This window comes from Cupressus sempervirens, chromosome 9 (genome assembly GCF_028749045.1).
Source record: "Cupressus sempervirens isolate cs-2001-9-10 chromosome 9, ASM2874904v1, whole genome shotgun sequence".
Taxonomy (NCBI): Eukaryota; Viridiplantae; Streptophyta; class Pinopsida; order Cupressales; family Cupressaceae; genus Cupressus; species Cupressus sempervirens.
This window is the reverse complement of record NC_143126.1, coordinates 249,592,384-249,608,610: the sequence shown is the minus strand read 5'-3', so window position 1 is coordinate 249,608,610 and position 16,227 is coordinate 249,592,384. Positions and strand designations below refer to the sequence as shown.

The 16,227-nt window shown below is 35.1% G+C and overlaps 1 pseudogene; it reads left to right on the top strand.

The window, feature by feature from the left end:
- The first annotated feature begins 441 nt into the window (after positions 1-441).
- Positions 442-11,909, top strand: LOC149538406 (uncharacterized; annotated as a pseudogene).
- Positions 11,910-16,227: the final 4,318 nt, after the last annotated feature.

Sequence of the window (16,227 nt, the reverse complement as noted above, 5' to 3'; positions counted from 1 at the left end):
ACCATACAATATGTATTTTTTTGCCTATCATCCGAAAAATATAGGAGGATTAATTGTTTTAGTTCATCTTTTAAAAGGCAGCAACTAATAAAAGTGATCGAACGCAATCACGTCTCCCCGTTTGAGTCACACGACACATCGAAACCTAAAGAGCACAATTCTATTTATCTCTTTTGAGTCCATTAACGTACGATCAAAAGAGAAGTGGAATCCATCTCAGGCGGCTCTACGAAGTTTCCTTCAAATATATTCTTAGACAAAACCTTGACCAGTTCACAACACTCAAAAAGGTTAGATATCTTCAAGTTGATAGTAGGGATAACGTCAGAAAAGGATATTAATGGAAATCTAGAAGCGCTTTGCCATTGTAACTACAAACCGAGCGAAACCGAGAGATTTTCTTATCGTTATTTGAAATTGCTGAAACATTGTGCACCCAATCATGTTCCACACAACGCTTGCTTTGTTTCCATACATTCTCAGCTATTTCCTTTTGCTTCCCCACTGTGCTTCTCTGTCACATGACAAAGTAATTTTGATTAATCTCAGAAATGGAGACTGGAGGGACAGCAGTAATGCTTTGAGCAACTGGAACGAGTCTCACCAAACTCCATGCGCTTGGAAAGGAATTACCTGTGATGAGTTCGACAGAGTTACCACTGTTGATCTCACTGGTCACTCCATTTCTGGCAACTTCACTTCTGCCATTTGCTACCTTCCCAATCTCACAGAATTGATTCTTCAGGGGAATGCTTTCACTATTCTTTCCCCAGACGCCCTCTTCAATTGCAAGCATTTGCAAAAGCTTGATTTGTCAAGCAACGGCTTCACTGGAAAGCTGCCGACTCATATCTCCAAATTGAGTGAGTTGAGAGTTCTGAATTTGTCATATAATGCTTTTCGCGGCTCCATTCCACCAGCCTTCGGGCTCCTGCCAAAGATAGAAGCTCTCTTGTTGCACAAAAATAGTCTGACTGGGGCATTCCCTAATTTTGTAGGGCATTTGGTGTCTCTGAGAAACTTCACGATTGGGGGTAATCCTCTGCATCCCGGTGTTATATCGAGAGAGCTTGGCAATTTAAAGCAGCTGCAGGTGTTAAGGCTAGATAACTGCAGTCTTGTTGGTGAAATCCCTTCTTTCCTGAGCAATTTAAGTCGGCTAGTGTTCTTGGATCTGTCGCAGAATGATCTTTCTGGCGATATTCCTGCCAGTTTGATGTCTCTGTAAAATTTGATGGAACTCTCTCTTTTCAGAAACAACTTTTCTGGATGAATTCCAGAGAACATTGATCAGTTTACAAGGTTATCCATTTTGGACTTGGGGCACAATCAGTTCGAAGGTACAGTTCCCGACGCAGTTGGTAATCTCACATAGATGAGTCTTCTTCAATTGCAAAACAATTCACTAGAAAGATACCTTTTCAGATTGGTGAGCTCCGGCACTTGAGTAACTTGATGCTCTACAACAACAGTTTCAGTGGCTGGTTGGTGCAGGAGCACCTCAAATGTTCAAGCCACAGTTGAAGATTATAAAGACCACTAAGATCCTCAAAACAAATCAGAAGGAAGGAATGTATAAACAAGGTCATCAAATCAATTGGGCGGTCTTGGAACCTATCATGATGTTAAAACAATATTAGGTCTTCAAGATAGGTTTAGGTATAACAATGAGTTTAATGTTTAATAAAACAATTGTATGGTTTTTCAAGTTCAAACATTAAATAAAAAAGGTAACGGTTGGTTTAGAGGAAAGTTTAGTTGTAATAGTTTTAAAATACCCAACTCAATGATGATAGTTGGTTGGAGTCAGTTATTATAGGGTGTCTTATAAATTAGAAAGAGTCTCTGATGTAAAAAAATGAAGAGGGAAAAATATTGAAAGACTGGTATGTACGGAATGGTGAACAGCAATATTAAAACTTAGATAGTCAGCAACTCAAATTCCATATTGAGGTTTGCAAGCCGATTGGTTGGCTCTACAAGTGCATTGATAAGGTTTCCTTCATCATTCAAAGTACTTTGTTGATAAGTTTCATGTTATTTTAGGTTTGTTGTTACGCCTATTGTAGAACGAGTAGATCTCTTTTAATTATTTATTTGTTGTAGTAGGTTTTAAGAAAATGAAGATCTTTCCATGAGGATGAAGGCTTGATACTCATGGAAAGAGTTAATCTAACATGTATGATATATTATTGACCAAGCACGTGCAGAATTAAACAAGATAGAGATTCTACCCAAACAAGGGGTCTATTTGTTGATTGGAGACATTAAACAATGTCCATCTGAAGGTGAATCCATTGTTAGTTGGGATTGAAAATGTGTGTAGTCAAATGATTGAGAAAACCCTAGTTCAAGAGTAAGAAGTGCTAGCAGGAGTCTGTCATATGGTTCTTTTTAAAATTGTATCATTTATTATTTGATTGTCATTATTGTGATTGCTCCTCATCACTAGTTGCCCCAAGGTTTGCGTTCCAATCCCAACTTCGTGGTCTCTGATGTGTCGAATAGTGGGTTGGAAGGCCCTCTTCCCAAAAATCTATGCAAGGGAGGAGTGTTGTATGCCTTCGTAGCCTCTTCCAACAATTTCAATGGTACTTTTCCTTCCTTCTTTGCAGACTATAAATCTCTATAGTATTTGTACATTGATGACAACTAGCTGAGCGGCGAGGTTCCTCCAGGACTATGGGGTGCTGTCAAACTCTAGGGATTATTTTCAGAGAAAAATAAGTTCCAAGGCAAGATTTCGCCCACAATTGGCCAAGCCACAAATCTGATTCGATTGAAGATAAGCAACAACTGTTTTGACGGAACAATTCCTCCAAAAGTAGGGCCGCTTGCAAAACTTCAAGTGTTCGAAGCTAGTAACAACCAACTCTCAGGTCCCATTCCACCTGAGCTAGGGAGTTTGAATTTGGTCAACATTATCCTTCTTGACCACAATTTAATCTCACAAGAGATTCCTGAGGAAATAATGTCACTGAAGAATCTCACTCAGCTCAATCTGGGTTACAATAGACTTACGAGCGAAATCCCTGGATCGTTTAGCAAGATAAATACTCTTGATTTGTCAAACAATATGCTTTCTAGAAGTGTTCCTCTCAAGCTTGGAGGACCGAATCTGAACTTTTTCAATTAATCAAACAACCTCTTGTCCAGGAGCATTCCTGACAACTTAGACAACCTGGCTTACAAGAACAACTTTCTAGGCAACCCGAAGCTATGTGGAGGGCAAAATCTAATGCTACCTTCGTGTTCCTCTTCAAGAAAAATGTCACTTCAAAGGTTAGTGACCATTCTAGTACTATCTTTATTTATAGTTTCCCTCATTACCTTGGGCTGCATTTATCTGTCTCGCTCCTCGAAGTGGCATTACGTAGACACGTAGTCATGGAAGATGATGCCATTCCATTCAAGAGAAGTGGACGAGGCATTCATCCTTCACAATCTGAGAGAGAGAGTAACATGATTGGCTCTGGAGGTGTGAGAAAAGTTTATAAGGTCATTCTACAAAATGAGCAAGCCGTAGCTGTTAACAAGATTCAGAACACGAGCAAAATGGGAAGAAAGAGTAAAATGGGGGAAGTGGAGGTGGACAAATTGGGATTCATCGGGCATGCTAACATCTTGAAGCTTCTCTGTTGTTGGTGGTATTAATTTTTGTCATTAATAGTAGACAACCAGTCTGTCGGTAGCCCACAACTTAGTCGTCTAGCCCACCATCCAGCCCACACTCCAGCATCGTCCATATTAAATAGGTGACATTAGCCGTGCCAACCATTCCACCTGTAGTATAGCAGTTGTGCATGTTTTCAATATATGTAATATTATATTTAATATAGTGTAACATGTGTAAAATGTTTTGTGTGTAGAGAGTTTTCATATCCTCTACAAATAGAGGCCTTATGTAATGCATTTTGCAAGGCAGTATGGGAATAAAATTAGTTTTATTTGTGTGTATTTGTCTCTCTCTTTGCCTTCACATTGGTATCAGAGCATGAAGCATGGGGCCCAGGAGGAGAAGAATTATGTGTAAATATGTATAATTGCTGTAGCAGTGAATGGAGTTTCTAATTTTTTCTTACTTGCAGATTATTAGCTTCTAAAGTTGAAGATTGGTGGCTCTAAAGATCTAGAGAAGAAAAAATGTCAGTTTAATGTTTGAAGAAGGTATGAGCTGATTTCATAAAGTGAAATCTAATGAGAAAAAAAATTGTTAAAAGGAGAACATAAGTATTGTACTGTTATTTGTTTAAGCTCTATGTCATTGGCTTAGACTTGTTTGGTGGATTTTCTTTGTAAAGAAAAGTTTAAAATTGTAAGGTGTAGTTGTAACTATGAGTATTAATATGGCTTCAGGAAGTAGTATAGCTCAATCACAAATTCTAATATTTTCTAGTAAAAATTATAAATTTTGGGCTATAAAAATGAAAACATTATTTTGTTCTCAAGGCATATGAGATCTTATTGAAAAGGGTTTTACTGAACCACAAGATGAGTCTACATTAACACAAGATGAAAAGGATAAATTACAAGATAAAAAGAAAATGGATGCTAAAGCATTTTTTCTAATTCAACAATCTTTAGATGAATCAATTTTTCCTAAGGTTTATGCAGCTAAAAAGTCTAAAATTGCATGGGATATTTTAGAAACAACATATCAAGGGACATCAAAAGTTAAGATTGCTAAATTGCAAACTTTAAGATGTGATTTTGAAAATTTGTGTATGAAGGATTCAGACTCAGTTGATCAATTTCTAAATCAAGTAATGAATGTGATTAATCAAATTAGATCATATGGTGATGATTTGACAGATCAAAAAGTTGTTGAAAAGATACTTCATAGTTTGCCTAGAAAATTTGATGCCATTTTTGTTGCCATAGAAGAATCTAAGGATTTGACAATACTCTCTATTGATGAGTTAATGGGTTCACTTTTATCTCATGAATCAAGAATTAATAGAAATAACAATTCTTCTTTGGAGAATGCTTTTAGATCACATGTATCCTTTGGCAGAGGAAGAGGAAGATCAAACTACAGAGGAAAAGGAAGAGGTAGAAGCGTAGATGGACGTGGAAGTCCAAATCAAGAAGAAAGAACAAATCAATCCATTCAGAGTTCAAATAGAGGATGTGGTAGAAGTTCATTCCAAAACCCATCATCAAGGTTTGATAAACCTCAAATTCAGTGTCATTATTGTAAGAGATTTGGTCATATTGAAAGTGAATGTAGAAAGAAACAAGAGGATATTGAAAAGAATGGTGCTAATTACTCAGATGTATCTGATAACAATTCAAGAATTTTATTTATAAATTGTAATGTTTCTCAAGAAAGTTCTAGTGATATATGGTTCCTAGATAGTGGATGTAGTAACCATATGACTGGAAATAAAGATTTGATTGCTAGCTTGAATGATTCTGTAAAATCTGAAGTAAAGCTAGGAAATGATAGTAAAGTCTTTGTAATGGGAAAAGGTGTTATAAATGTCTTGACAAAAAATGGAGGACAAAGATATATTCTTGATGTGTATTTTGTGCTTGGGTTAACACACAATCTCATGAGTGTTGGTCAACTAGTACAAAAGGGTTACAAAGTTTCTTTTGATAATGATGTTTGCACAATCTTGGATAGAAATCCTAGTGGCAGGTTAATTGCAGGGTCAACATGACACAAAATTGAATGTTCCCCCTCCAGATTCATTGCATTCAAGGAGGAAAAGAAGTTAGTTTCAAGACAGTATACTTAGACTAGTCGTGGCTATGGTATTTGAGGTATGGTAATCTTCATTTTGATGCTTTAAGCTTGTTACAAAAGAAGAATATGGTGAAAGGATTGCCTCAAATATTGAAACCACCAAGTTCATATGAAAGTTGTATTTTGGCAAAAGAACATAGAGAAAGCTTCCCAGTAGGAGGTTCATATAGGGCAAGAGCACCATTGGAATTAGTTCACACTGATATATGTGGACCTATGCAAACTCCGTCATTAGGAGGAAGTATATATTTCCTAACATTTATTGATGATTTTAGTAGGAAGACTTGGATATACTTTCTCAAACAAAAGAGTGAAGCTTTATAAAAGTTCAAGGAGTTTAAAACTTTGGTTGAAAAACAAAGTAGTCTCTACATCAAGGTATTGCGATCTGATAGAGGTGGTGAATTTAGTTCTAACGAGTTTCTAGAAATTTGTAGATTTCATGGAATTAAGAAGCAGTTTACCACAAGGTACACACCAAGAAAAAATGGTGTAGTAGAAAGAAAGAACATAACCATAATGGAAATGACAAGGAGTATGTTGAAGGCCAAAAATCTATCTAGTGAATTTTGGGCAGAAGTAGTAGCATGTGTTGTTTACATTTTGAATAGGAGTCCTACAAAGAGTGTTAAGAACACAATTCCACATTAAGCACGGAATGGTAAGAAACATATTGTATCCCATTTTAGAGTTTTTGGATGTGTTTCTTATTCATTAGTGCCATCTAAATTGAGAAAGAAATTGGATGATAAAAGTGAAAAATGCATCTTTATTGGTTATAGTGAAGAATCAAAGGCTTGCAGATTGTATAATCCCATTTCAAAGAAATTGATCATTAGCAAGGATGTTAAATTTGAAGAAGAAGATTCATGGCATGAAAATGATAATAAACAAGTCACAAGAGGAGCACCAATATTACAAGGTGATGATGAATTAAAGGAACAAGGAACTCAATCAACATGCAATACTCCACCAAGGAACTTTGTGCAAGAAGCCTCACCTCCAAGTTCAAATGTAAGTGATAAATCTGATTCAACATTCTCAACACCAAGTTACAAAGGTAAGAAGACAAGAAGCTTAAAAGAAATATATGATCAAGAAGAAGAGAATGCAGATATTTACTCAAATTTTGCTTTATTTTCTTGTGATCCATTGTATTTTGATGAAGCAATTAAATAAGACAAATGGATCAAGACAATGGATGAAGAAATTGACTCTATTGAAAGAAATGGCAAATTGGAATTAATGGATTTACCTAAAGTAAAAGAATGTATAGGAGTCAAATGGGTTTACAAAACTAAATTTGATGAAAAAGGTGAAATTGTTAAGCATAAGGCAAGACTAGTTGCTAAAAGTTTTTCACAACAATATGGAGTTGATTATAATGAAACATTTGCTCCAGTTGCTAGACTTGACATAGTTAGAATTATTTTAGCAATAGTAGCACAAAATGATTGGAAAGTATATCAAATGGATGTAAAATCAGCTTTTTTGAATGGTTTTCTTGATACAGAGGTATATGTTAAACAACCACCTTGTTATGAGGTTAGTGGGCATGCAAATAAGGTATATAAACTAAACAAGGCACTTTATGGTTTGAAACAAGCTCCTAGGTCTTGGTATAAGAGGATTCATTCATACATGATAAGTAATCAATATAACAGAAGTAACAATGAGCCCACATTGTATCTTAAGACTAATAAGGAAGGTCATATTTTGATTTTATGTTTGTATGTTGATGACTTGATTTCATTGGAAATCTATCAATAGACATGTTCAAGTTAGAAATGATTAAAGAATTTGAAATGACAGATTTGTGGCTAATGAGATATTTCTTGGGTATCGAAGTTATTCAATGTGACAAAGGTATCTTCATTAGTCAATCAAAGTATATAAAGGATGTTTTAAAGAGATTTAAAATGATGAATTGCAATCCAGTGTCGACTCCAATTGCAATAGGAAAAAAACTTAGTAAGGAAGAGAAGGGCTCAAATGTTGATCCAAATATGTTTAAAAGACTTGTTGGAAGTTTAATGTGTATGATAGCTACAAGGCCAAACATCATGTATAGTGTCAGTTTGATCTCAAGGTTCATGGAATCACCACAAAATTCTCACTGGCAAGTTGGAAAAAGGATATTGAGATATATTGCAGGAACAACAGGATATGGAATCCTATATTCCAAAGCTAACAATTATGGTTTGATTGGTTATACTGACAATGATTTTGCAAGAAGCATTGATGACAGGAAGAGCACTTTCAAATATATCTTTCACCTTGGATCAAGAGCCATATCATGGGCATCAAAGAAGCAACCTATAATGACGATCTCATCAGTTGAAGTAGAATATGTAGCTGCCACTTCCACAGCATGTCAAGTAGTATGGATGCGTCGAATTTTTTTCTATCTTCACCATCATCAGGAGGAATCAACACTAATTCTTTGTGATAAAAAATCAACAATAACATTATCCAAAAATCATGTATTTTATAAGAGGAGCAAACATATTGATACAAGGTATCACTTCATCAGAGAAATGGTCAACAATGGAGAAATCTATCTTGAGTTCTGCAAATCTGAAGATCAATTGGCAGATATCTTCACTAAGGCATTGTCAAAGAATAACTTTGAATATCTACGGGAGAAATTGCGTATTACTGATGCAAAATTTTTTAATGACAAAAATTAAGGGGGAGTGTTGGCAGTATAAATTTTTGCCATTAATAGCAGACAACTAGTCTGTCGACAGCCCACAACTTAGCCATCCAGCCCACTGTCTAGCCCACACTTTAGCACCGTCCATATTAAATAGGTGACATTAGTTGTCCCAGCCATTCCACCTGCAGTATAGCAGCCGCCCATATTTTTAATATATGTAATATTATATTTAATATAGTGTAACATGTGTAAAAAATTTTGTGAGTAGAGAGTTCTCATATCCTCTATAAATAGAGGCCTTATGTAATGCATTTTGCAAGGCAGTAAGGCAATAAAATCAGTTTTATTTGTGTCTATTTGTCTGTCTCTTTGCCTTCATCTGTTGCATTTCAAGTGAAGACTCTGATTTCAAGCTGTTGGTGTACGAGTTCATCCCTAATGGCAGCTTGTTCGACATTCTGCACGGAAATCAATCAGGACCACAAGTAAATGTCTAATGGTCGATCCATTATTAGATTGCTCTTGGTCTAGCTCGTGGTCTGAGTTATATGCATCATGATTGCTGCCCTCCAATATTGCACAGAGATGTGAAATCCAACAATATTTTTCTTAATGAGGAATTTGGAGCTAAAATTTCAGATTTTGGGGTATCCAAAGAGCTAAACAAGCTGGGGTATGAGTTCATGGTTTTTGGTTATGTAGGGTCACATGGATACATAGCCCTAGGTATGAGAACTCACTCTTTCACACCCGTTACCTTAGTTTTCATCCACAAATTAGATTAGTTTTTTCTTGTGCAAATTATCTTCTACTTTTTATTATTATTGGCAATTCTGATGCAGAATATGCGGAGAGGCTAAAGGTGAACAAGAAGAGTGATGTATACAATTCCAGGATATCAGAGAAAGAAACCAAACAAGAGAGAAAGTTAGAGAGAGGAGAAGCCATGGAGAAACCCAGAAAATGGGCTCTACTGATCCACCATGATCAGATAAACATCTGATGCTCAAATCCTTACATAATGCCTCTATTTATAGAGGTCTAAGAACTCACAAAACATTTTACACATGTTACATTATATTAAATATAATATTAAATATTGACTGTTATTTTGTGGGTTGGACGGTGGGTTGGACGACTAAGTTGTCTGCAATTTATTGTGGACGATGCTGGAGAGTTCTTTGATTGTGGATGGCTGAGTTGGGCTACCGACAGTAGTTGTTGGATAGAAATTAATTCTTCCAACACTCCCCCTTAATTTCTGTCACTAATGCTACTGCATTTATATTGTTTTCCCTTGTCATAATTACTTTGGGTTATAAGGCTTACCCCTAACCAATGCAATTCTGAAAGGGTTTTAAGCTCACCACAAACTTCTCAAACATTACACAAATGGTTTCAAGATCACCATAAGCTTTGTGTTCAAATGGTTTACAAACCAAGCATTCATTGGTTCTACTGACCATGAATCATCACTATAGGGAAACTATCATCACTTTGAGCCTTTCTCTTTTGTACCTGCACCAAACTAATTATTGAGTCCATATAAAAAGAAATCCATCTACCGAGATACATGGGTACCCAGCCGCTGTACTCGCCAGTTCTATAGGAATCCTTTTCACATACATGGTTCATCAATATGTCAAACCAAAAACATTTAGGGTGTCGGGCACAACCGATAATGCACCCTATACATTCACATAGCCCATTAACAATCATTACTAATTCAATTTTCATCACTTGGTTGGGGGATATCAATGCAATCAACTTCTATTACATGACCACTATCAAGAACATCATATCCTTCACAATTAGACAAACAAATTCTCACTTACAATCCCAATACATTTATCCTATCAGCACACACAGAGACCTTTGCACCATGACAACAAATTTTAGCATGCCATCTCTTTTCCTAATTAATGCCAACTCCTACAACTGATTTATAATACTCCACACATATTTCAAAATAAAGTACTATTAATAATAACAAAATTAGCTTTCACCTTCAATTTTAGCTTCCTTCTTTTCATGGCTTCTCTCTTTCTCATAGCACTCCCTTGATATTTCCTTGTCACGTTAGAAATATGTATGCAATCTTTGGCTCTCCCGCTTGCACAAAGTTGCTCCACATCCCACAAACATGTGAATAACAACTTGACATTCCCGCATTAATAGCAATCCAACACTCTTGAGTTGCTTCAAATCAGCAATGCTTCTTTATTTTTTATTATCCACTCCAATTTCACACATTTCCAACAATATCTTTCTTTAGCACGAGTTATCCTTTAACACAATATGCTGCCTCGTTAACTGGCTACATCACAAATCACATTCTTTGTCCAAATACACCACCAACCATCTTCCATTCAAAGACAATATCAATCATCTTTTATAATGGCTTGAAGATTCAATCTCACACATGATAACAATCTCTTTTGAGGAAATTTCTTTGGATCTCTTTTGCAACACTTGTTTCCTCTTTCAGCTCACTTAACAAATTAACATTCACAGAACTTCAATCCAACTCCATAATGGGCAGCCTTCTCACAACAACAGCCTTCTTCACAAGACATTACCAATCATATCACAATCTTTCACTCCGCATCTTTCAATCACAATATTTCACTCATTGCTCTCTCAAGACTTTTGGATCATTTACCATAAGCTCTGATACCATGATGAAAATTACAGCACAAGACAACAAAGAAACCAAACAAGAGAGAAAGTCAGAGATAGGAGAAGCCATGGAGAAACCCAGAAAATGGGCTCTACTGATCCACCATGATCAGATAAACCTCTGATGCTCAAATCCTTACATAATGCCTCTATTTATAGAGGTCTAAGAACTCACAAAACATTTTACACATGTTACATTATATTAAATATAATATTAAATATCGACTGTTATTTTGTGGGTTGGACAGTGGGTTGGAGGGCTAAGTTGTCTGCAATTTATTGTGGATGGTGCTAGAGAGTTCTTTGATTGTGGACAGCTGAGTTGGGCTACCGACAGTCGTTGTTGGATAGAAATTAATTCTTCCAACAATTATCTTCTACTTTTTATTATTATTGGGAATTGTGATGCAGAATATGCGGAGAGGCTAAAGGTGAACAAGAAGAGTGATGTATACAATTTCGGAGTGGTGATGTTAGAGCCAGTGAGCGGGATGAAAGCGACCGGAGTATGGAGAGGACGGGGACATCGTGGAATGGATACGCAACAGAATTTTGATGGGTAGACAAGAGATGGCAGTGTTTGACGATCGCATGGTGGGAGATAATTACATCGAACAAATGATGCGAGTCTTGCATTTGGGTTTGGTTTGCACAAATAGAGTGCCTAACCAGCAGCCTTCTATGAGAATAGTCGTGGAGAGATTAGTAACATGCGGTGGAGATAAGTGCAAAGAGACATTTGTTCAGGATCATGAAAGTATTTTAATTAGCGAATCCGATAGTGACGATGAAGCTGTTTACTTTCCAGAAGCGGACTAATTGTCACACTTGCATCTATACAGTCTTTGTACGATTGCCACCTCAAGTCAGACGTCGGCTTTTGTTTTTGTACCTTTATGAGGGAAAGTAGAAGCTCATTGATCCATAGGCATGGATTTAAAATTAAATGTTAGCAGCTTATGCGCTTCCGTGAAATAAGAAACCGTCACAGCACCTGATTTTCGTAACATGTCCTCATAAATAGTATAATATTTACGATGTGTTTTCTAATATGTATTGTGAAATATAAATTGAATTTGTGAATTATTAATAAAAACATAATTATTTTATTTTTTAATTATATTTTTAATCTAATTATACATACTTCATTTTTCTCACAATGTAATTATATTATATAATATATCATAAAGTACTTGAAAATTTTATTAAATAAATAAATATTTTATTAGTTATATATATTAAATAAATATTACAAGGTAAATAAGAAATTCACAACTATAAATATTGAATGATATAGGAGTTGTTGACATTGCTCTTATGGCTAGGGCTCTACAAGTCTAGGGATATTGATTAAGGAGCTCTCATATTTGTGTTCATAATCTTTGGAGTGGTTATAAGCAGGTTGTTTGCAACTATAAATATTGAATGATATAGGAGTTGTTGACATTGCTCTTATGGCTAGGGCTCTACAAGTCTAGGGATATTGATTAAGGAGCTCTCATGTTTGTGAATAATCTTTCGAGTGGTTATAAGTAGGTTGACCTTAACCGTTTGTGGCCATGCTTGACATAACCTTTATTGCTAGATGGTAGATGTAATAAATAAAAGAATAATATTGTCGTTGATAGAATTTTTGTTGGTGGAGAGTCAAAGGAGAGGTTTTTCAAAGAAGTTGGTAGTGTGTTCAATGTCCCTAGTGGTGCTATGTTCGAAATTGGCATCATTGCAAAAAGCTTATCTGCAGATGTTCATTGTGGAGGAATAGGAAACAACCCTCCAACATTTTATTGGTTGTCAAACCTAATTTCAAAATATCTAAAGTTATTGATAGTGAGAAGGATATGCTAAAAAATGTATCTATTTTTCTTGCGACTCAGAATGTTTCTAAGATCTACACTCAAAAGTTTGTGAATGATTGGATGCATAGTGTGTGGTCTAAAAGGTTTGAGTTTCCTTATACCTATTGGAGGATGATCCAAAATTGCTTGTTTCTTTTTTCTTTCAAAACCTCTCTTTGCCAAAATCAAGTGGTAAGAAGATAGATTTTAACATGAACTCATGCATTTTTAGGGCTTTTTATCAGTTTACAAATGTGAATAAGGAGCAATTATTGGATTCATCAAATCCTAGATGGGTCACTATTCAAAACATCCCCACATTTATGTGGAATTTCCTACCTATACTTATGAAAACTCTAGAAAATGATTTGTGTAGAGGAACCTAGCCCTGATTATCCAATAGGGTCAATTGATGGGTTATGGCACTATAAGCCATCTTTGCATTGTTATATGGTCATATAAGACCTTTCATGATGTAATAAGGTTTATAAATGTTGATAAGGTTATATGGTAAAAAAATCTCAAGCTCAAAAAAAAGTTGTCAAGCAACTTTTCTTGCAACCAAAAACAGTGTTTGCTTTAGTGGTGAAAATTCAGCAATTGGAAAATTTCGCTTATCAACCAATGTCATTTTGGAAATTTTTTCCACATATGCAGTATTATGTGTTGCCCCAACTTTACTAGAAATGGTTGACACCCTCAAGCCTATCATCACAGGATTTATGCCATTGGCTCTCCTTTTCATATAATGTAGCTAATCAAAAATATTTTTTGCACATGGAAAATTAAACACATTTGCCTATGATTTCCGAAGGGAACATTTTGGACGGCCACAATTCTCCCATGGTTTTTAATGTTTTCTAGGAGAGGAATGACATTTTCCTCACAAATATGTGGACATGTGTTCCCTAATTCAATTTTTCCAACTCTATTATGCATGGCCATATATTGAATGGGCAATAATTGCCTTGGAAATTACATAAGACGTATTTTTATTACATAGGATTCGCCAAATATTTTGTATATGCTATAATATTCCTGTTAAATTTTCCAAGAAGGATTGGTATGAATACATTCATAGACCAGTAGGTTATCTCCATTACAATTGAGAGAGAAGTCTCAATTTCTCAAACTATTGAGAGAATTGGCTACTAACGAATGCAATTTAGGAAAAGGTGAGAAACTCAGACCTCTATATGTCTGGACTCTACAATTTTAGTCATTCTTATTTAGTAAGTATAACTAGACTTGTATTGGTCAGTTATAACCTATGAAGACTAACTACTAAATCATCCAATATCTAGAGAGACCTAAGATATCTATATTTTATAGTTTAGGTCAAACAATCAATGACTCCTACTTAGATAAATATATGCAATAGGTGATTGTAACTTTTTCAACAAGTTGTTTTTGTTTGAAGCCTATATTTCTTACGAGAATCATAGATGTTGAACATGAATAAGGGTAAGAGTCTTGCGTGTGGTGGAAGCCAAGAAAGTCCAAAAAAATGCACTCGCGGAATCTATCATCGTATCTTAGTGGACAAAATTAGGAAGCTACAATATCACAAATATAGTTACAAGACTCCCAACAACTATCAATATCACTAGCACATATTGAAGAAGTTAGCAAACCTGATATCCTCGATAAGTGTATGTGCACTACAACACACTTCTTATAGAAATTTTTTCCTTATGTTAGACACTATCTCAGTTCCTTGATATTTTCATGAAGACTCTTTAGATCTCCACTTATATTGTCACAAACTTTTCTTAATATTTCTACATCATGCAGGGTTTGTGCCTTTGCTACTACAACTTCTAATAGGGTAGTAAATTCAGCATCAAAAGCTTGAATAATAGTTTTTCCTCTATCCTATGGATCTGATCTAGTCATCTTTACATATATAGTATTGTGCAACCTGTAGGTTAATCTATTAGTGTGCTCTACATACTCTTCATTTTTCTATTCTTCTCAATTATTTTACTAAGTGATGAGATCAATTCAGTTTGATCATCATCATCTGACCCTGTAAGTTTTGTCAATGTAAGGGGTGTCCTAGAAGAACTAGGTTCACTTTCCTTCATCTTCTCTTCTTCCTTTTCCTTCTTCTCTTCTTCTTTTTCCTTCTTTTCTTCTTCTTCATTTTTCTTATTTTCTTCTTCTCATAATCATCTTATCTTCTTCTGTTTTCTTCTTCTTATCTTCCTATTCTTTTCTCTTCTTATCTTCTTCTTCTTTTCTCTTCTTATCTTCCTCTTCTTTTCTCTTTCATCTTCTTATTTCTTCTTATCTTCCTCTTCTTTCTCCTTCTTTCCTCTACCTCCAATTTCTTTTTATTTTCATCTTTTAGCTTCTTCTTTTCTTTTTCCTTATTCTTTTTGTCTTCTTCTTCTTTCTTTTTCTCTTCTTCTTCTTCTTCCTAATTTTTAGAGTTGGTGTAGCTCACAAAATTATGAAATATTTGTTCCAAGGTCCTTACTTGGATCCTCTACTATATCAATTGTAACATTAGTACTTTCAATTTGCATTGTGTCAGTACCAATGGTGATTTACAAAGTAGACTCTATCATTGAAACTTCCTTCTTGACTTTTGCTACTGATGTAACTACTAGTATAGTCACTGTAGACTTCTCTAGTGCTATTGTGTTCTCAATTGGTAATGTTTTCTTTTCTATCATAGGGATTTCTCTTTTCTTATTTCTTAGCAAGGGCTCAATGCCCTTCATTATTTTCTCCATGTCCTCATTACTGTTAACTTCGTAAAATTTTCTAATTAGGTTTTTTGTAATTCTTTTATCTTCATCTCCGACTCTTCCTCTCTTATTAATCAATCTATTGTACAAATATTTTGGTATGTCCTTCTAAATATCTTTAAAATTCTTATTTGTTAGAATCACATGCCCAACTACAACATTCTCCAACTACAATCTATAGGTGTTGTTATAATAATCATAAATTTTGTAAATAACTATACAAAGTTGTCATTGTTGATGATTTGAATATTCAAATTTTCAACCTTTGGCTTTCATTATTTTCTTCCAAGAGATTTCTTCACTTTTATCTCAATTTTTTCAACTTGTTTGTCCTTTGTTTCCTATGATTCCTCTTCATCTCACTCACCTAATTTGTTTCCTATGATTCCTCTTCATCTCACTCACTTGATTCAACTATTTGAAGTGTCTTTCTTCATTTTACCAATCCACTAGGCATTTTTTTGGTTCTCTTCTTGGGTTGTCACTTAGTTGTTTCTAGTTTCAGGGTAAAAGTACAAAGCTGTGTCACCTTTCAGGCTGACT